We start from the raw sequence: 21,648 nt of genomic DNA on the forward strand, positions 1-21,648 counted from the left end.
CGTTCCTGGGTTCCAAGCCTTCCCCAATATCTCTGTCAGGATTCAGTCCTTAAGGGCATTTCCAAGGGCGCTTCGACACTTTGGAAGGGCCGTTGGAATGGATTCTGTGTTGCTTGATCACCCTGGTAGTATGAACTTATGGCGGGGGGGGGGAAGTAGGGGGCCTCAATTGGGTGATCGGGTGGGGTCACATGCGGCCGATGGGCTGGTACACCTCATCCTCATTCATCCATAAATTGGGGGTGCACAATAGGCCTCAGTATGGCTGACATGCAAAGGATCGTCCCTAACCTGCCCCAGCCACCGTTACCTAACCCAATCTAACCTAGGAGCATTTAAAGAATTCTGCATTCATTTACAGTATTTTGACAGGGCGAGGGGTTAAAATTATATTGGACATGTCACTTTTCTGCATTTAACGTTATTTATTTTGAATGAAAATTGTTACAACGACCATTAATAAACAGCAAATACAAAAAAAAAAAAAAAATATTGAATATAATTTCTTTTTAGACTGTCTCCGTGGTCTGTTGGTCAGCATGCTGGCTTCCAGATCTGGAGGTCCCGGGTTCGATTCCCGGGCTCGGCTCTCGGTGAATTTTTCTTGAAAAAGAAAAATTTCCTGGGTGTCAAGAGTCTGGAAATTTGTATGAATGTGAGTGTGATTGTAAGTGTGCCGGGTTAATATTAATTAGCCAGTTATTAAAAAAAAACATAAAATATATCAGGACTGTCGCTGGGCAGTAACCTGAACACACGTTTCAGCGTCACATTATTGACGAGTAACTCCATCTGCCAGCACAACCATGAAACATTAATAAATGCTATAGAGTTACCAACAAAGAAAAAAAAATTTTCTTTTCTTTCAACAATGTAGGCCGATCAAATACAACAATGCAGGACAAAGTTTGTAATGCAAAATTAAAGCAAAGAAAAGGAAAGGGCCACGTCCAGGATATTTATTTATTTACTTGGTTGTTTAACGACGCTGTATCAACTACGACGTTATTTAGCGTCGCTGTAATTGGTGATAGTGAGATGATGTTCACGATATATCCCCTTTCTGCATTAAATGGATAATTCTTGTAGCTGTAGCTGCCACAACAGTTGCAGAAGAAGAGTCTCTTCTCTGTATAAAACGATGGCTTTACCTCTGAAGATACTGACTACAAAATTCATTTTCGCAAAAAAGAGAAAAAAAAACTGGACATATCACCTTTCTGTATTTAGGGATTCAATTGAAGCAGAATTACAGGGTAACTTTCGGCGTTGGACCTCGGAGTCATTTCGCCATCATAATTATCACTTTCCTTCTTTCATCAGCACCTCAGTTTCTTTTCTAGGTTTCGGGCTTGCTCCGATGTAGAATTGACTGCGGGCCGCTACCCCATGGATATGTATGTGGTTATTCGTTGTTGGTGGTGGTGCTATACACCGTGCTCTCTCCACTGGGTTCATGGTAACTCGTGGGACCGCGGTGAGGCCTATGGAGAAAGGTAAAGGGATCATGTAGGCTGTAGGGAAGTTCGGAGGCGGCGCGCAGGATGATCTGTAGCGCGTGGGGTCTTAGGGCATGCACACCATTGTTTCCCAGGTAGTACAATGGGCCCAGCCAAGCGGCCTGCGTACGAGGACAGTCGCAGTCTGTATCTTCTCCTGAAGGGGGACGCTCTATATAATTTTAAGTTACTTGTAAGTTTGTATCTAAAAATCAAACATTTTTGTTACAATGAAGTGACAATTCAGTTAAATTTACGAGTCTATGTAAAAAAAGTATAAAATTAGTTTTAATACAAAATAACTACCAAATTTAGTATTCTAGTGAAATTGTATTCACATTGATATGTATACTATAATAAAATTCAAATAAATTGAATAATTAAAGGAAGAAAATCTCATCTAAATAAGAGGACTCGGGGAAGGATGCAAGAATACTTGTAGCATTACCGCGCTGAATGGCGATACCAATGTGCTGACGTAGATATTGACTGCTTCGAGGGTCCCCAGAAAGCTGCACTAAACTTCTGCCTATGGTGGAGATGAGAGCTTTGGCTTCACTACACCAGGATCCAAACGTTTCAACCGCAAAAGGGACAAAAATATAATTATCTGCAAGATGTTTATATTTATGGTGTTTACTTACAGCGGCACTTTCTGCTGCAGATCCTGGCGTCTTAGAGGTTGAAGACAGATGAGAAGGGGCCAGTGCATCCACACATGTGGAATCCCAAATTAAGGATTTGCCTACACGCCACGGGACTAGAGTCAGACCATCGGGTCTCTTGCCGTCTGAACGGCTGATCCCGGAAGGTTCTAAGATGGATGGAACCCCTGAGGATGTTAATGCTCTTTTAATGATGTCATTGAGCGATGAATGATGCCCTTACTCATGACACAACTTAAGGCATGGTGGCCATAAGAATCTACAATATTGCCACAGATACATTTATGAATGTGACAGATTTTGCAACCGAGGCGTAAAGCCACGGAAACTTTAAAGGATCTGGGATCCATAAGGGTACCGATATTAGGGGAAGCCAAGATCCTGAAACATTTTGTTGGAGAGCCAAAAAACGAGCACGATCTGTATCTGAAGAAAAAGATGACTGAAGGGACTCCTTAACAAGAGAGATTAGTATTTCATCCCAATTCTTTTGAACCGCTGGAAAAGACGGAGGATCAGAGTTATTGGAAACCTCACCCCATCGAACTAAAGCCTCCTGCACAAAAGGGATCTGAACCGAATCACTGTAAGAGGGAAAAATAGATTTGATTCGGTCCAAAACCCCATGCGCAGAAGCTAAAAATGCCGGCGTACAAATATAATATATATAATTATTATTGACAAAAATCTACAAGAATAAAAATATATAATACACTACCATTACCCACCCTTTTATACGGAAGCGAGATTTGGTCATTAAAGAAAAAAGACATGAACAGAATCAAAGCAACGGAAATGAAATTTTTTAGGAGGACAGCAGGATATACTCTTTTAGACCGAAAAAGGAATGAAGAAATTTTAGAACAATTAGAAGTAGAGTCAGTAGAAGAAAAAATCAGCAGATACAAATTCAATTGGCTAGATCATGTAAGAAGAATGGAAAATTCAAGAATCCCAAAAATTATGATGCAATATAAACCTAGAGGACATCGTCGACCAGGAAGACCTTTAAGAAGACTGCTAGATGGGGCCGAAACAGGTCTACAGAGGCCTAATTCGTGAAGGATGATGATGATGATTATTAACATGTCGCCTTTCTTATGTAAACTTCCAGGCTGTAAGCACCTTACAGATCTTGAATAATTAGTAATTCTCCGACTAATTATAACTCCTTCCATGAACTGCACAACAATGTTAACCCTTAAATTGGCAATGTATCCTATAGGATACAACAGGTTAATAGGTTATATGCTATAATTTTAATAGAACATTAGAAAAAAACTATAAGAAAATTAAAATTTCACAATACAATACTATATGCATAACATATAAAACATGGGCATTGCGATACTTGTTTTCTTTACAGTCCGACACGGTTTAATAAACTAGTGTGAGAAATGAAGTTTTGCCAGTTTAAGGGTTAACTGATATGAAATTGTTGATCATAAAAAGAAACAAAATCTCAGTAATGGATGATTATCTCCTAACTTGTAAGTACTTAATACATTCCATGTTGGCCTACTATAGCAGACTTACAAAGTCAGTTCTTAGCCACTCCTCTTTTAATGCAGTAGCCCAAGTAAATTTAATAACTACAGTTCCTCGTACACTCAATGTCAATGACTGAATTGCTAAGCAGCATCTAACTAACTTATGTACACACTTCGCGGAGAAAGAATGCTGTTTATTTACTTAAATTCGTCCTTCTACAATGTAGTTAACCTTACGAGGTGTGTGTGAAGTAGTTATATGATATCTGATTTCCATACCATAAGTTGTTACTTCTCCCGGTATGTAAATTTTTGTTTATTTCATTTTTTTTATTTTTTTTTTTTATGTTTAATGACATCCCTTAAAAAACCTTCGATGAGCCTGTCTTGTAAAAATATTACTGCGTAACACCTATGAGGTATTAATGGGCGAGACATGGCCTGTATACACTAAAATAATTAAGTTGTTTCACTTTCTAAAAGATCGGAAGCGCATCAAATACTTGCTTGCTTATGGCTTTTAAGGAACCCGAAGTTGGTCACGGTAGCGTAGTTCGTATAACGCTGGCCTTCTATGCTCAAGGTTGCGGGTTCGATCCCGGCCCAGGTCGATGGCATTTAAGTGTTTAAATGCGACAGACTCATGTCAGTACATTTACTGGCATGTAAAAGAACTCCAGCGGGACAAAATTCAGGCACACGGGTGACGCTGATATAACCTCTGCAGTTGCGAGCGTCGTTAAATAAACCATAATTTAATTTAAGGAACCCGGAGGTTCATTGTCGCCCTCACATAAGCCTGCCATCGGTCCCTATCCTCAGCAAGATTAATCCAGTCTCTACAATCATATTCCACTCCCTCAAACCTATTTCAATATAACTCTCCCATCTACGTCTCGGCTTCCCCAAAGGTCTTTTTTCCTCCGGTCTCCCAACTCTATATGGGCTATTCCATATGAAATCGATCAGTATAAAACCTCGCATATTTTATACCCTAATTTTTTTCCTATTTATACAAGGTGCTGAGGAGAGTGCATTTGCAAAAATATACTATCGAAAGTCAAACGGTTTTCGTACTATTGAGCGATAAATTTAGCGTATTTTATAAAAACAAGCCTCTTTCAGCGTTCAGAACTCTGGAACCATTTACTGCAGAACATTGAACGGGAGCTCATTTTGAAGCTGACATTTGGTAGGTTATGTTAAGAAGTAAGCCTTATTTTTATCGTACACAGAGAGACAGACAATCTGATTTTACTTACTTTTAGGCTTTTTGCTTATTTGTAAAAATTTAAAAAAAAAATATTGAGAAAAAACCTTGCATTATTAAGAAGGATTCGGAATTGTTTGCTTAGTGGTATGGCAATAAGTTTCGAGGGTATTCAATAGATTATTATCACACGCCTAGACTTGAACGACGCAGTACCGCATGCACTGGCCGAGAGCTGAAGATAAGCGATGAAAACCTGGATAAAGCTAGCGCAGCTATGCGCTACTAGACGAAACATCACGTGTTTCTCTCCTGGCCTTGCTTGTCTCGGGCTAGCTCCCGTCTCACAGTCAGCTGGTTAGTTCACGCGCGTACTATTTATTTTCTTTATTTGATATTTTCAATACTTTCTTATCAACATACCGTCAGTAAAAAATGTATTTATTTGTACTTTCAATGTGGAATCTAACTACATATTTTTTAAATATTTTTTCTAAGCAAAGGCGTCTTAATGAAGAAAAATCTAAATTTCTCCATTTCCATAAAAAGTAAGAAAAAATGTTTACATGTCAATATAAACTTTAACTTCTCAGCATCAAAATAAACCATGATTTTGATCATTGGGTGAAAGGGTTTCGGAGCCACAACAGTTTAAAGTTGCTAATTTTATGAAAATACGATAATTTTAAATATTTTTTATTTAAACACTATGAAGTTCTGATGCCTCAAACTTTGCACAAAGCATTGTATCACAGTTCTCTACGCACAAAAAAGTTTAATTGTATTTAGAAATTGCAAGGTCAATTTTCTCTATATTTCGGTCGATTTGAGATGGAATAGCCAATATGCATTTCTGGATTCGCCCATACGTGCTACATGTCCTGCCCAACTCAAACGTCTGGATTTGATATATCTAATTAAGTCAAGTGAATTTTAAAGGAAAATCGTTTAAATACAGTCAAATTTGGCTTCGTAGCTATACAGGGTGTTTAAAAAATACGGAGCATAATTTCAGGTATGTATTTCCCACATGTAGACAATCAAAATAGTTCATTACAACATGTGTCCGGAAATGCTTTATTTCCGAGTTATGGCCTTCACAACATTGAAATTCACCGGAACGTTTTTCTTTCCGCAGGACGTTGCCGTCAAAGGAGACATTAAGAGGGCACTCTGACAGTTCATTCCGAGGCGAAGGTTACATTCAGTGTTGTGTAGGCGTTAGACTGTGCGACATGTATTCAAGAGCTGGCAGAGATACACTTCATGTACGGTAAGGCGGACGGCAATGCTGCGCTGGCTCGTCGTTTGTATCAGGAGAGGTACCCACAGCGACAATGTCCAGATAGGAAGACACTTGTACGTCTCCATTACCGTCTGTGCGAGTATGGAAAACTTAACTCTCCTGGTTTGCGAAGGGGACGATCAAGATCTACAACTCCAGAAGTACAGGAGGAGATTCTGGAGGCTTTGAACATGACTCCTTCTATCAGCACACGAAGGGTAGCGTTGCAAGTCAATGTTCCTCATACGACTGTCTGGAGACTGATCGATGGATAGGTAGAGGTGGCCCAATTGCTTGGCCTCCACGCTCACCTGATCTGAACCCTCTCGATTTCTACTTGTGGGGCCATTTAAAATCATTGGTTTATTCGTCTCCGGTGCCTGATTTGGAATCCCTTCGGAATCGAATTGTGGCATGTTCTGAGGACATACGCAATACTCCTGGAGTTTGGGATCGTGTTCGCAGGTCAATGAGACATCGATGTGAGGTCTGTATTCAAGCAGGAGGTGGACATTTTGAACATCTTCTATAATGACAACTACCTGCGGAAAGAAAAACGTTCCGGTGAATTTCAATGTTGTGAAGGCCATAACTCGGAAATGAAGCATTTCCGGACACATGTTGTAATGAACTATTTTGATTGTCTACATGTGGGAAATACATACCTGAAATTATGCCCCGTATTTTTTAAACACCCTGTAGATAGTGTGAAGAAATTAAATGAGAACTCATACATTATATTGACTTCTTCTTCTTCTTTTCCTGTTCTACTTCCCTTATTTTACCAGCTTAGAAGCCTATGCAGTGTAGAAAAGGGAGGACTTTTTTCTGTGAATCGACACGATGTCATATATAGAGGCATAACCAGATATGATTACCTATCTATCGAATTAATATTGTATTTAGAATTAATATTATATATTATTAATCTGTATTATGTTCATGGAACAAGCTGAGTCTAGTTGCATCAATATCACGAGGAAATGAAGTACCCGCATGAGTAGCCTGTAGTGCACGTGTATAAACAATCTTAAATCACGCGCAGAGGGCCACAATAACATTAACTCTCTCATCACAAGTAAGATGGTCAGAGTAAGCAGCACTCATGTGATAAACTTAAAAGATGTTATCCATACATGCCTACTATTGGCTATTGATGACCTAATGATTAAAAATACATCTACCCCTAATTGGATGCTAATGACCTCATAGGGTGGAGTTTTTCATTTCCTCGGATAATATAAGCATGGAATTCATTACCAGAGGGGTAGAGTTGAGCTTAAACGATATTTCCAAGTATCTGTGACAACTGTGACTGTGACAATTAAATATCTGTGACTTTTATCTGTGATTTTGTCACACCGATATTTTATATCGATAAGTAAGCACAATATGCATGAATTACACCGATATTTTGTCACACCGATAAAAATTAACAGGAAATATTGAAGAGCAGTGCAATGTGAATACGAATTCTCTATACACGCTACACATCAGTGGTGTATATGGGAAAATGCAACAAATAAGTTATGTACATGTACCATTAACAAATAAATACTAAGCTAACTCAACAGAAACATGTAAAAAGTTAACCTCATATGCCAAGAGGTTATATAGTAGTTGATTGTAGATATAATTTTTTTATGTAGTTGGGTATGGAGAAATTGAGGTTATGTGATTATCCTAATCGTTTTAAAAATTGATCCTGCATTAACATTATAATATTGAGTCAGAATAAAAATTAACGAAACATCAGTATTCCGAAAAACAATGGAAAATAATTACAAAACAAAACTTGTTCAGACAGGATTTTACACAAGATAAAGTATTGGTAACCAATGGTGGTATTATTACTATTTAAATCGTGTAGTCATTATATAATTTATAATAAGATGGTGAAACTAGCGCTGAAGTAGTTTCGGCGAATTCGAATGTGAAAATCGTTGCATTTATAAGGATTTTTTTTTTTTTGTGGAGAGACAGTTCCTCGGGTTAAACTAGCGCTGAGGTAGTTTAGGTGATTTCGGAAGTGAAAATCATTGAATTTGATTTTTTGTGGAGATGCAGTTGATCGTATATCCATGACATAACAAAGCCTAAACTAACCAAACCTAACCTGTCACAGATTCGTATATGCAAGGTGTATATAAGGGGAATACGAAGGGAACTACCTCAAGGTTAGTTTAGCGAAATAAGTTGCCCATCATATTAGCCAGTTTTGTCTCGTTCGGTTTTAATTGAGTGGAAAATACTTATACATTAATATAAATTCACAGTAATATGAAAATGTGAAGATCTCGGGGGAATACATAAACTATTTATAAAACATATGTACAGACTAAAATATGAAAACAAAATGTCAGATTCATGATTATATTATTATAATGCCGCTAATAACTTTGCAACACATCATCACTTTGAAAAAAATAATATTGAACAAAATATCACGAAAAAATAATCAAATACCACCGCCCGATTGCTGTTATTGTATCATGCGCATGCGCAAACCCACGACGTAGAGGAGAAAATATCAGTCACAGACGTTGCAACGGTGACAGAGTACTGAATACGGAGCAGATTTCGATAGCGATATTTTGTCACAGATATTTCGCGTCGTCAGTCACAGGTTTATCTGTGACAAAAAAATACCTGTGACAAAATATCGGTTTGTGAAATATCGGCCATCTCTACAGAGGGGCCTTTTGCTACTGGGAGCTCTACAGTTGAGCTCAGTATTTGTATTTTGTATATATTATAATAAATATACTCTACAATTTCTTCGAGTCATCATTTCGGGACTTAGGTTCCGAACGAACCCTAACATTTATAGTTTATGTGACTACACCACAAAGACACAAATTCACACATAGCGGACCTTCCAGGATGTGGGTTAGCACAACGTGGGACCACAGCAGAGATACCACAGGACAAACCACAATACAACGGATAACCACACCCAGTCTCGTTCTCGTAGACGGAAGATAATTTCTTTTACTGCCCACGCCGGGAATCGAGCCACGGACTCCTTGGATGGGGGCAACGCGTACGTTACTTCAGAGCCACCGTGGCGGTCACCATGGCGCAACCATCCCATCATGTGAAAGTCTGGTGTCAGGTCAAGAGAAAACACGTATGGATTTTTGCCGAGGCTCCTCTATAGGTTGTAAGCGTCACAATGCGAACGCGTATTTTTCGTGAGAAGGTCAAAGGTGAAGAAAACATTCGTATTTCTTCCTTCTCTCCCGCCTCAAAGATCTGAAGCCAATATTATGAATGAGATGTCGTCCCATACAGTTTATTCACACATTTCAAATGCACATATTAATAAATGGAACCTTATACAGGGTCAACAACATGAAGTGAACTCTGTAGGTATCGCAATTCAGTAATAAGAATTCAAATAAAAAGCTTTATTAATATTATAATCATTTGTTACTTCATTCGCTTGGATTGTAAATATTGCAAACCGGTTTAACTTCCCTATTGCAAAAACATTGCATTGATGTTCAGACAGCATAAACAACATATTTAGAACTAGCCGTACCCGTGCGCTCCGCTGCACCCGTTAGAAATAATTATAAAGTAATTACATAATTAAAATAGGACGTTTGATCCAGGGAACATTCGTGTTTGATAGAAGGATAAATCGTTTAATATGTTACTTAATTTAAATTGCATCCAAATAATTAAAATGCGATCATTTTGGTCCAGAGACACTCATCGGTGCAATGACAATTCCTTTAACATGTTTCTTAATTTTTATTACATGCAACCATAGTTTAATGAACATTGACATCATTTAGATTTAATGTGTATATTTTATTTTACTTGTTATAGGTTTCCATTGAATTATGGTAATAACTTAATTTTAACCCTTGTTTTCTACGTATTCAGTAAATGGCGCTTGGCCCACTATGGTTCTGAACCCTTCAAATAACTTAAATTATATAATATAATATAATATAATATAATATAATATTACATATTATATTATATTACATTATATTATATTATATTATATTATATTATATTATATTATATTATATTATATTATATTATATTATATTAGAAGTTACTGTAATAACATTATAGCATTATGTCCATCCAGAGAAACTACACTTTCCAATGGTGAAATAATAATTAATTATACAAATCGGTTAATTTAGCTTCCGATATTACTTCATACTAACACAACAACATTCTCTGTAGGCTATCTTTCATAGATTTCGATTGTTGCTGTCCAAGGCCCCTTATAGACGAAGTCATTTCTTTTTTTAATTCATTACATGGCCTTAGATGGCAGTTATTTTAATTTTAAACTCATTTATCTCATTCTATATCAGTCCTATCAAAAGTTTTCAAGAAATAAAACTTATCGCAAATTATTTTTAAAGAAACTTTTGTTATGTAACATTTTTCACAAAAATCAATAATAAGCGCGATATTTCGATTTATTTAATTCAGGCCCCCTTATAACCCCCATTTTAAATAATGTATTTTGAATGCCATATAGCCTAAAATCTAAGCTACAACGAACTTAATTTATATTCCAATTTCCATCGAAATCCGTTCAGCCAGTATCGCGTGAAAAGGTAACAAACATACAGACAGACATACAAACAAAAATTTCAAAAAAGCGATTTTCGGTTTCAGGGTGGTTAATTATATATGTTAGGACCAATTATTTTTGGAAAATCGAAAATTACCAGAAAAATTTCGACTACAGATTTATTATTAGTATAGATAACTAATAGGCCTATCCATGTTTCGTTCTAAAGGAAATTGAGCTAAGCTAACTGGCAATAACTTATGCGTAAAAATCAGTTACAAATTAGAGTTCTTCGATAGTGTAAGAAGTCCCAAATGTTATACATTTTTTCTGTGAGAAGATCTGAATGAATTTAATTCCATTTCAACAGGGGCGGCTCGTCCATAAGAGCTGCGGAGCTGCAGCACTCCCTGCTTTAACTTACTTACTTACAAATGGCTTTTAAGGAACCCGAAGGTTCATTGCCGCCCTCACATAAGCCCGCCATCGGTCCCTATCCTGTGCAAGATTAATCCAGTCTCTATCATCATATCCCACCTCCCTCAAATCCATTTTAATATTATCCTCCCATCTACGTCTCGGCCTCCCTAAAGATCTTTTTCCCTCCGGTCTCCCAACTAACACTCTATATGCATTTCTGGATTCGCCTATACGTGCTACATGCCCTGCCCATCTCAAACGTCTGGATTTAATGTTCCTAATTATGTCAGGTGAAGAATACAATGATTGCAGTTCTGCGTTCTGGAACTTCCTCCATTCTCCTGTAACTTCATCCCGCTTAGCCCCAAATATCTTCCTAAGCACCTTATTCTCAAACACCCTTAACATATGTTCCTCTTTCAGAGTGAGAGTCCAAGTATCACAACCATACAGAAGAACCGGTAATATAACTGCTTTATAAATTCTAACTTTCAGATTTTTGGACAGCAGACTGGATGATAAGAGCTTCTCAACCGAATAATAACACCCATTTCCCATATTTATTCCGCGTTTAATTTCCTCCCGAGTGTCATTTATATTTGTTACTGTTGCTCCAAGATATTTGAATTTTTCCACCTCTTCGAAGGATAAAGGAAAATAAAAATAATATTTATTTTAATTTGTAGAAGAATTGTTACAGCTTTTATTCGTAAATTGCTTTATATTTCATCTGGCCGGGAATATGTACTATTATCTTATGCATAATCTTTTTGCGCGTCGACTGTATTGAAATTGTCAAAGTCGTCCTGGGATCTGCAGGGTGGGACAGCTCGTAAGAGAGTGTGTCTTGCATGGTCAGGGGGTAGAGAGGTGAAGGGAAGCAGAGGGAAACTGCCGCTGTTTAAAACCCATATTTCGCTGCAGTGGCTTGCAGAGCCAGGCCACAAGGGAAGATCTTTACTCCCCTCCCACACCGCTATTGTAATGCTGCGTCAAATGGATTCTCTATTCCCTTGAAACTTATGACAAAATTTTTATTTTCTTTTCACATACTTATTGTTGTAGAATCTTATCGAGTTAATATAACGAAATTAATATTCTCTTTTGCCTTATTATTACGTATATATCCAGCCTCTACCAAAACCTAATATTTGCCTTAAGTCAAAATGATTGCACGAGTAGAGTCCTTTTGATATAGCATGTAAAATACGAAAGAGACTTCTTTTCCAGTTTTAGAAAATTGTTGACCATCAGTACATCTGAGTGTTGCTTTGGTGTGACGTCTTAGTACCATAACTTAACCAGTGCAAATTTGCAAGCATGAGTGTGTGTGAATTACAGAATATTAATTTTATTTTTCTCAACTTTCCCTCGCGGAGAAGATTTATATAATGAAGTGAAATTAAAGGGTCGTCCATTACCCGACTTAAATCTTACTCAAGCTTCATCCAGCCGAAATAGTGCATATATGTAAGGAAGTATAACAATGAAATTTACGCTAAGCATTTGTGGTTACGTGGATGTGAACAAAAACAAAATCTGTATTTTGTTTTCCTTGCCTCCTCTTCGGTGGTGATGCTGCATGGACTAGGAGTGGTGTGACACATTTAGGACATTTGCCCCTAAAAAGCAAAATGCACGAATCTTCGCAGTCTCACCTAAAAAATGTTGTTTCATTGGCTATGTTAGGCAAAACTAATATTGCTGTGCAATTAAGTGAAACGAACAGAACAAACATTCTCTAACATAATCAAGAAGTGAGAAAATATCGTGAAATTATTTTAAAAATATATTGATTGTATCAAATTTTGTGGCCAATATGAACTTCCCCTTAGGGGACATGATGAAAAAACGATTCGAAGAACTGTGGTGTATTTCGTGGGTTGCTACAGTTCGCGAGAAATCTAAACGAGCCTCTCAAAAATCATTTGTAACATTCCACTGTTGAAAGATAATTCTAAGACAATTCAGAATGATAAATTGCAAGTTGAGTGTCTGCCGATCTAAAATTCAGACTGAAATCAATGGTATTAGTTTTTTTAGCGATTAGCAAATGATGCCACACACATCTCCCAACTAAGTCAGGAAGTTTTGGTTTTTCGATATGTAGTGCATTTATTTTTGTCCTATACTTATTAGTAATGGTATCAAGAAGTGAAATTTGTGTGTACCAAAATCTACTGCAGCTCTCCCAATCCACTAGTTCACGAGCCGCCACTGCATTTCAAAATGCAAAAGAGAGAAAATACTAGAGTTAGGTCTGCCATACTTTCGATACCTCAGCACCCTCTATCGATGCTTTTGGGAAAAGGAATCGATATTTTATCAACACTTTTAGTTCTTAGGGGATTCCCTCTTTAATGTGGAACGTTTTCCTGCATCCCACACGGGAAAAATTGTAAGATACAGCATTGCTTCTTAAAGAAGTTGCTTCGATTCCACCCGTAATGTAAATTTTATGTTATATTATTGGCTAAGACCACACCGTGCACGAGCCTGGTTTTTACGGTAGTGGCTAGAAACATTTTTGTTTTACAATTTTAATTTGTACTCACTAGTTAGCTAGCTAGTTAAATAATAGTACATTATGCAACGAGCCCATAATGGTAGTAATTAAGACGCAAGTATGATTGTTTATGAAACGAGCGCAAGCGAGTTTCATAATTTTCATACGAGCGTCTTAATTACCATTATAGGCAAGTTTCATACGACTTTTTATACTCGACCATATTTATAACTTGAAATTATTTAAAATTAGGTATTCTTATAGTTATGTGCGAACTGACCTGAATTGTGAGATGTGCGCAGACGCGAAAGTATTGGTTTTTTCCGAGGCCGAATGTCATTGACCTTGGCAGAGAATAAGATGAAGATTACTCTGATATAACCTGGAAATTGATTTAGAATTGAAAAACGAGATGACAAATTGAATTTATTTGAATATTATTTACAATTAACGCTAATTAGTAACACAACATAACCTTCTGCGACAGTATTGGATTTCCAGCCTCCGTGACTTTTCGCTAATTGTCTTTCGATTGCATATCCGAGAATAATCGATATAACGGTACAAAGCTGACTTGTCATTGGCTGAACACCTGAACTTTAATGAGTAGGTGTACATTAATGACATGCATTAAAGGACTGCTACCAGGTGTATAATTACTACATTTCGGCATGGTCGAGCATAAAATAAAAAATTAAATAAATAAAAATAGTAATCTAAATATTAATATATGAAATGAACTTCAGTTATGGACATTATTGATTTTTACATTATGACATATTAAAATACAGGACTTCTGTGCGTCCCGACAAAAATTACGGGGACACAGAGGCCAAAAACGGGGTCTGTCCCGCTTTTTACGGGACGTATGGTAGTCTAAGCTTACTTAGTATTAGATGGACTTTTAAAAGATTCACGTGAAACATTTTTCAGTGTGTAGGCCTAAACGCTTAACAAAATATAAACTAAATCTCAATTCAATAAAAGAGTATTATTCATATACGAATGGGAGTGAAGGCGAAGGGAAATTCTCAAGAACTCCTTGTCTATTAATTGAAATGAAATTCCGAGAAAGGGCACTAAGGTCCAGAACTCACTTGTCACAATTTATTGCGCTAAACCTCAAGATAAACGCATTCCCAAACCCACACCGGCTGACTACACTAAGGTTCGCTGCGTACCCAGGTGTCGAACAGGCAACCCCACTCATTCATAGACCAGCCCCCGCCGTACGCCGTCAGCCGGCGTTCGGGGAATCCCGTGGAATGTTGACGGAAACGGTACAACCCTGAGAAAAACTCAAAGTGCGACCTTGTCTCCACAAGTGTCACGATGATGAAAAATCCCAGGTCTGAATGGGACTAGAAACCCGGAGCAGCCTGACCACTCAACCACCGCAGAGAACTTGGAATGGAATGGAATTGAATTTCTGGATAGGAGTACTACAACCCAGCACTGAGACCTGGTCAATGTAGAGTATACACCAGCCACTGAACGAATATTGCACACTTTTATTACTGCCAATGTGGCGCTATATTAGTACATTATGCAACGAGCCTATAATGGTAGTAATTAAGACGCGAGTATGTTTATGAAACGAGCGCAATCGAGTTTCATAATTTTCATACGACCGTCTTAATTACCATTATAGTCAAGTTTCATACGACTTTTTATGCTCGATCATATTTCTAACTTGAAATTATTCATAAGTATTCATGTTATTCTTATCTGACTGAGGAGCGGAAATGACCTCGTAAATTGTGAGATGTTCGCAGACGAGAAAGTATTGATTATTTCCGAGAAACAAATGTCGACATTGACCTTGATATAATCTAGAGAGTAAAATAAACATTAATCTTGATATAACCTTGAAATTGAATTAAGACATTGAAAAACGACATGACAAATTGAATTTATTTGGATATTATTTACAATTAACGGTAATTATTATAGTAACAGAACTAGTTGCCTTTCGATTGCATATCCGTGAATAATCGATACTTGCGCTTTCATATTGCTACAATGGTATTTCCTGATTGGTGGAACACCTGAACTTTAATGAATAGGTGTACTTTAATGAGGTCCATTAAAGGGCTGTTACCAGGTGTATAATTACTTCATTTCGGCATGGTCGAGCATAAACCAATTTTCAACACTTTTACCACAGCCACAGCACATTTAAATTCTTATTGTACTATATAGTGTATATAGAATTATTAATACATTACCACATTTAATATATCACAAAATATACATTAGGACGAACTAAATGTAATTATTATGAAAGTCGCCATATTTCCTTTCTCGAATTACGATCCACTTCCACTAGATGGCTACCGACATGAGAAGCAGGGCCGGCAATACATGCAAACGAAATTATACTAAATGTGAGGAAAGTTACTACAGGTGTGTAGCATTATGTGAGAGGTTAGTTTAGGTTAGACTAGGTGTGTATTGTGTGACAGGTTAGGTTAGGCTTGATTAGGTGTGTAGTATTATTACTATGCTGGCGACAATGAAGTCCGCTGTTACATTAAAGGGTCAATCTAGAGCAGCCACCAGTCACTGAACGAATACTGCACACTTTTATCACTGCCAATGTGGCGCTATAAACCAATTTTCAATACTTTTATTTTTTTATTGGGTTATTTTACGACGCTGTATCAACATCTAGGTTATTTAGCGTCTGAATAATATGAAGGTGATAATGACGGTGAAATGAGTCCGGGGTCCAACACCGAAAGTTACCCAGCATTTGCTCGTATTGGGTTGAGGGAAAACCCCGGAAAAAAACGTCAACCAGGTAACTTGCCCCGACCGGGATTCGAACCCGGGCCACCTGATTTCGAAGCCAGACGCGCTGACCGTTACTGCACAGGTGTGGACCAATACTTTTATCACAACACATTTCAAATCTTATTGTACCATATATGCATTAACACATTTAGTATATCACGAAATATGTAAAACGTAATTATTATGAAAGTCGCCATAGTGTCTTCTTCGAATTAGGATTATTAGTACGATCCACTTCCACTAGATGGAAACCAACACGATTGGCAGAGCCGGCAATACATGAAAACTAAATGATACTAAATGTGAAGAATGTCACTACAGGTGTGTAGTATTATGTGACAGGTTAGGTAGGTTAGGTTAGGTTTGATTAGGTGTGTATTATGTGACAGGTTAGGTTAGATTTGATTAGGTATGTATTATGTGACAGGTTAGGTTAGGTTAGGTTAGATTAGGTGTGTAATGTGTGACAGGTTAGGTTAGGCTTGATTAGGTGTGTAATATTATTACTAGACTTCGAGGAATTGCCACGAGAATCGTAAGGTTTACTACGCTCGCAGTATAGACTGTATGAGAAGGGGACGTGCAACGAATAGACTATGCCTCTGATGTAAACACTGAGCAGTATACTGCGGTTGCAATAAAACCTGTATCCTGCATTCAAGAAATATAATGAATGATCATTGAAGTAGTAAATGTCTAAACATGTAAATACACAATTATTTTGTAGTGAGATGTATTAACTCTTAAAATTTAATGTAATATACTCATATCATCCTTGAATATATGCATTGCAGTGAAGAGTTACGTACATTTTGAGCGACTGGAAAGTAACCTCCTCCGATGGTCACTTAAACAGTTTTTCTTTTGGGAAAATGTACGTTCAACATCACACGATGTAATAGGTGCATATTTGAAGAACGGGAAGTCACTACTTTTTAGCACACCAACTTCACACGTCTTGTCGTGACCTGATAGTACATCATTTATAGTACGAAGTTGTGAATAGGCAGAATTTTTAGCAATAATGTTTCTCAACTTACATTTCAATTTTTCTCCAATTAGTGATATTTTGGATAACGGTTTGTGATATTTTATCCACTATATTAAGGGCTTTTGAGAGTTGTAGTTTAGACGATTCTAACAGGATGATGCTTTTGGACACGATTTTAAAATTAGAATCAATGAACAGAATATCTTCCAATAGCTGTTCAGAAGGCAATGATTTTACAGCTGCAACAGCGGAACTGTCTGTGGTATCAATTTCATGTTGAAGTTTGCCGATAAGCTATTAATGTTTGACTATAATTATATGTGTACAAAACGGCCTTTGCTTATCATAAAATAAATAAATTTTCATTAACGTTTTCGATACATGTGTATCATCTTCAGATGTGAAATGTTAGATTAATATGATGAAAACCTTGCCTATTAGATGGAACTTAATGTGGTAATTTTCGGGTCATATTAGTGTGATTGCTTGGACTTAACGTAGGTTGATCTATGATATACATGCTATGTTAGGTTAAATCACTGCGAGTCATATGATAAGATCTAAAATATAAAATAAAACTGTTTAAGAATTGTAACCACCACTATTAGCGTAGTTATTGAAATGTGAACACTTTGTATAAACACTTTAAAACTTTAAATCACTTTGAACATGTGTTGGCTGTATTTGCCGATTTAAATCACTGCAAGTCATGTGATATGATCTAAAATATATAAAAAATTAAAACTGTTGAAGAATTGTAACCACTATTAGCGTAGTCATTGAAATGTGAACACTTTGTAAAATCATTGATCAACCTAAGTTAAGTCCAAGCAATCACACTAGTATGACCCGAAAATTACCACATTAAGTTCCATCTAATAGGCAAGGTTTTCATCATATTAATCTAACATTTCACATCTGAAGATGATACACATGTATCGAAAACGTTAATGAAAATTTATTTATTTTATGATAAGCAAAGGCCGTTTTGTACACATATAATTATTGTCTGTGGTATGTAATGGATCAATTACCTATATTATTTTGCCGAATATTCTGAATAATAATAATTAACAGCATCCAATCACGTTTTTCAACGGGTCAAGATTGGCTGCGGGGGTAAGGGTATTCCAGAGGCAATTGTTTGGAACAGCAACAATCTCATTGTAGCATGTTTGATTGAATTCTTGTCTGCACTGAACAAATGTCAAGCTCTGACTATTCCAACCACAGTAATGCAAAAACAAGTGCTTACTTAGGTATACATTAGCTGTAGCTGCTCTATCTATTTGGACCGGTCGCAACTCTTAACATGAACTGCTTATACTACGAGACCGGGCGGTCGCTCACCTCCTCTATACTACCGTACATCGGCAACCTGATTGCATGCTGCATGTGGCAATTCAACGAAGTCTAATTATTACTATGCTGGCGACACTGAAACCCACTGTTACATTAAAGAAATATAGCCGCATTCTTCATTCACTCGCGACAATTTTCGTATATAAGTACGAATTTAAGGCGGGTTAGGTGGGCTTACAGCTCTCCAGGTGATCACATCAATTTCTACTAATCAATACTATAAATCCAATGCATTTTCAGGATATTTTATCAAGTTCCTATAGTGGCTGGGACATAAGTAATATTCACCCTGAGACCTTTCACTATCTATTGTGCTAGCTCTCAAACTAGATGCATTCCCAAATCCACACCAGCAACTGCGACCTTGTCCGTCATAAGTGTTACTGCGGATTAGTTACTTACAAATGGTTTTTAAGGAACCCGGAGGTTCATTGCCATCCTCACATAAGCTCGCCATTGGTCCCTAGCCTGAGCAAGTTAATCCAGTCTCTATCATCATATCCCATCTCCTTCAAATCCATTTTAATATTATCTTCCCATCTACGTCTCGGCCTCCCCAAAGGTCTTTTTCCCTCCGATCTCCCAACTAACACTCTATATGCATTTCTGGATTCGCCCATACATGCTACATGTCCTGCCCATCTCAAACGTCTGGATTTAATGTTCCTAATTATGTCAGGTGAAGAATACAATGCGTGCAGTTCTGCGTTGTGTAACTTTCTCCATTCTCCTGTAATTTCATTCCTTTTAGCCCCAAATATTTTCCTAAGAACCTAATTCTCAAACACCCTTAAGGTCTGTTCCTCTCTCAAAGTGAGAGTCCAAGCTTCACAACCGTACAAAAAACATGAGTAATATAACTATTTTATAAATTCTAACTTTCAGATTTTCTGACAGCAGACTGGGTGATAAAAAGCTTCGCAACCGAATTTCCAAGATATCTGAATTTTTCCACCTCTTCGAAGGATAAATCTCCAATTTTTATATTTCCATTTCGTAGAATATTTTGGTCACGAGACATAATCATATATTTTGTCTTTTCGGGGTTTACTTCCAAACCTATCGCTTTACTTGCTTCCAGTAAAATTCCCGTATTTTGCCTAATCGTTTGTGGATTTTCGCCTAACATATTCAAATCATCCGCATAGACAAGAAGCTGATGTAACCAGTTCCTTTCCAAACCCTGTCTGTTATCCTGAACTTTCCTAATGCCATATTGTAGAGCAAAGTTAAAAAGTAAAGGTAATAGTGCATCTCCTCGCTTTAGCCCACAGTTAATTTGGAAACGCATCTGACAGAAACTGACCTATACGGACTCTGCTGTATGTTTCACTGAGACACATTTTAATTAATCGAACTAGTTTCTTGGGAATACCAAATTCAATAAGAATATCACATAAAACTTCTCTCTTAACCGAGTCATATGCCTTTTTGAAATCTATGAATAACTGATGCATTGTATCCTTATACTCCAATTTTTTTTCCATTATCTGTCGAATATAAAATATCTGATCTATTACGCCTAAAACCAGGAGCTTACTTAATATTAACCTAATTTCAATATGTATACGAGTACATACTAACTTTAACAGTACCAATTCAAATACCACTTGTCTATTGTACTTGTAACTACGTCCCCTTTTAGAGTATAGGTCCACATCACTTGAAGGTCATAAATTACATAACAACACATAATTGTTCTACAAATGGTTGTGAACACTATTCATATGCAAGCGCTCAGTTCCCAAGACCACATTGAATGTAGCTTTGTATACTGAATGAGACGTGAAGGCTAAAGCAAGACAGATGTTTAATTTAACACACAAGCAATGTAATATAAATGTAATAACTTACACACTGTTGGTGAAGTGTTTCCAGCGATATTACACGTTATTTTGATCACAAACTAAAGCAAAACTTCCACTAAACACATTGTTTTCAACCAAATCCCCCGACTCACGCCTAACGCCAGCTGTTGCCGCCACAGCCCCCTTTTTTATTGCGTGTTGGTTCTGACCATGCGCACTAATTCACCACAGCTATGGATTTCTTAAAGGGGATGTATCAGTGGTATGGTCGTAGCAGCGTTCAGGGCAGTACATTGCTCTCAGCGCCATATCTTATCGCGCGCTGACTTGAATTTGTCAACGTTCAGCCAGGAAGTTGGAATATAATGATAACAAGCTTACTATGCCATTCCAAAACTTTCACTGAACCATAAAATGTGCTTCAAGTAACTATGTAAAGGTCTATTTTTGGAGGTTATACCACAGTCTAGTATATACAGTCACGAAGCTTGAGTTGTGAGGCTGCTAGGAACAATTGACTGTGCCGGTACTATTTCGCATTGTCTGTAATGAGGCGATATTAGCGATCCAAGAGGTTAACAACTATTTATGGATGCATATTTACTACGTATTGAGCTTCGTGACTGTATATATTATCGCCGCGCTCTCATGGTTGACATGTCGGCATCATACAATAACGTGCGGTGTTCTTTTTATTTATATATATATTTATTTATTTAAATTTAAATATACAGAATAAAGAATATAATTACATAACAAACAAGAGAAAATAGAAATAAAATAATACAAGCAATATAAAAAGAAGATACAGTAGTATTAACAAAATTTGAGACCGAATGAGCAGCGCTCGTGTTCGGTCGCAATTCAGATATAATATTAAAATAATAATAATAATAATAATAATAATAATAATAATAATAATAATAATAATAATAATAATAATAAGTAAAATAAAATAGGAACTAAAATATAATTACAGCGGCAATGGAATTATATAATATAATATTAACACTAGAGAAGAATAATATCGCACGTGAAAAGTAGGACTAATATATATTTCAAAATTA

At 36.9% G+C, this 21,648-nt stretch overlaps 1 protein-coding gene across 1 annotated transcript in view; it reads right to left on the reverse strand.

Moving 5' to 3' along the window:
• Positions 1-20,763, reverse strand: part of LOC138716020 (ATP-binding cassette sub-family G member 1) — a 356,377-nt gene extending 335,614 nt beyond the window's left edge. The window contains exon 1 of the mRNA XM_069848948.1: positions 20,628-20,763. The gene's annotated coding sequence lies outside the window, so the exon portion shown is untranslated. The remainder of the gene's footprint in view (positions 1-20,627) is intronic.
• Positions 20,764-21,648: the final 885 nt, after the last annotated feature.

This window comes from Periplaneta americana, chromosome 2, assembly GCF_040183065.1.
Source record: "Periplaneta americana isolate PAMFEO1 chromosome 2, P.americana_PAMFEO1_priV1, whole genome shotgun sequence".
NCBI lineage: Eukaryota > Metazoa > Arthropoda > Insecta > Blattodea > Blattidae > Periplaneta > Periplaneta americana.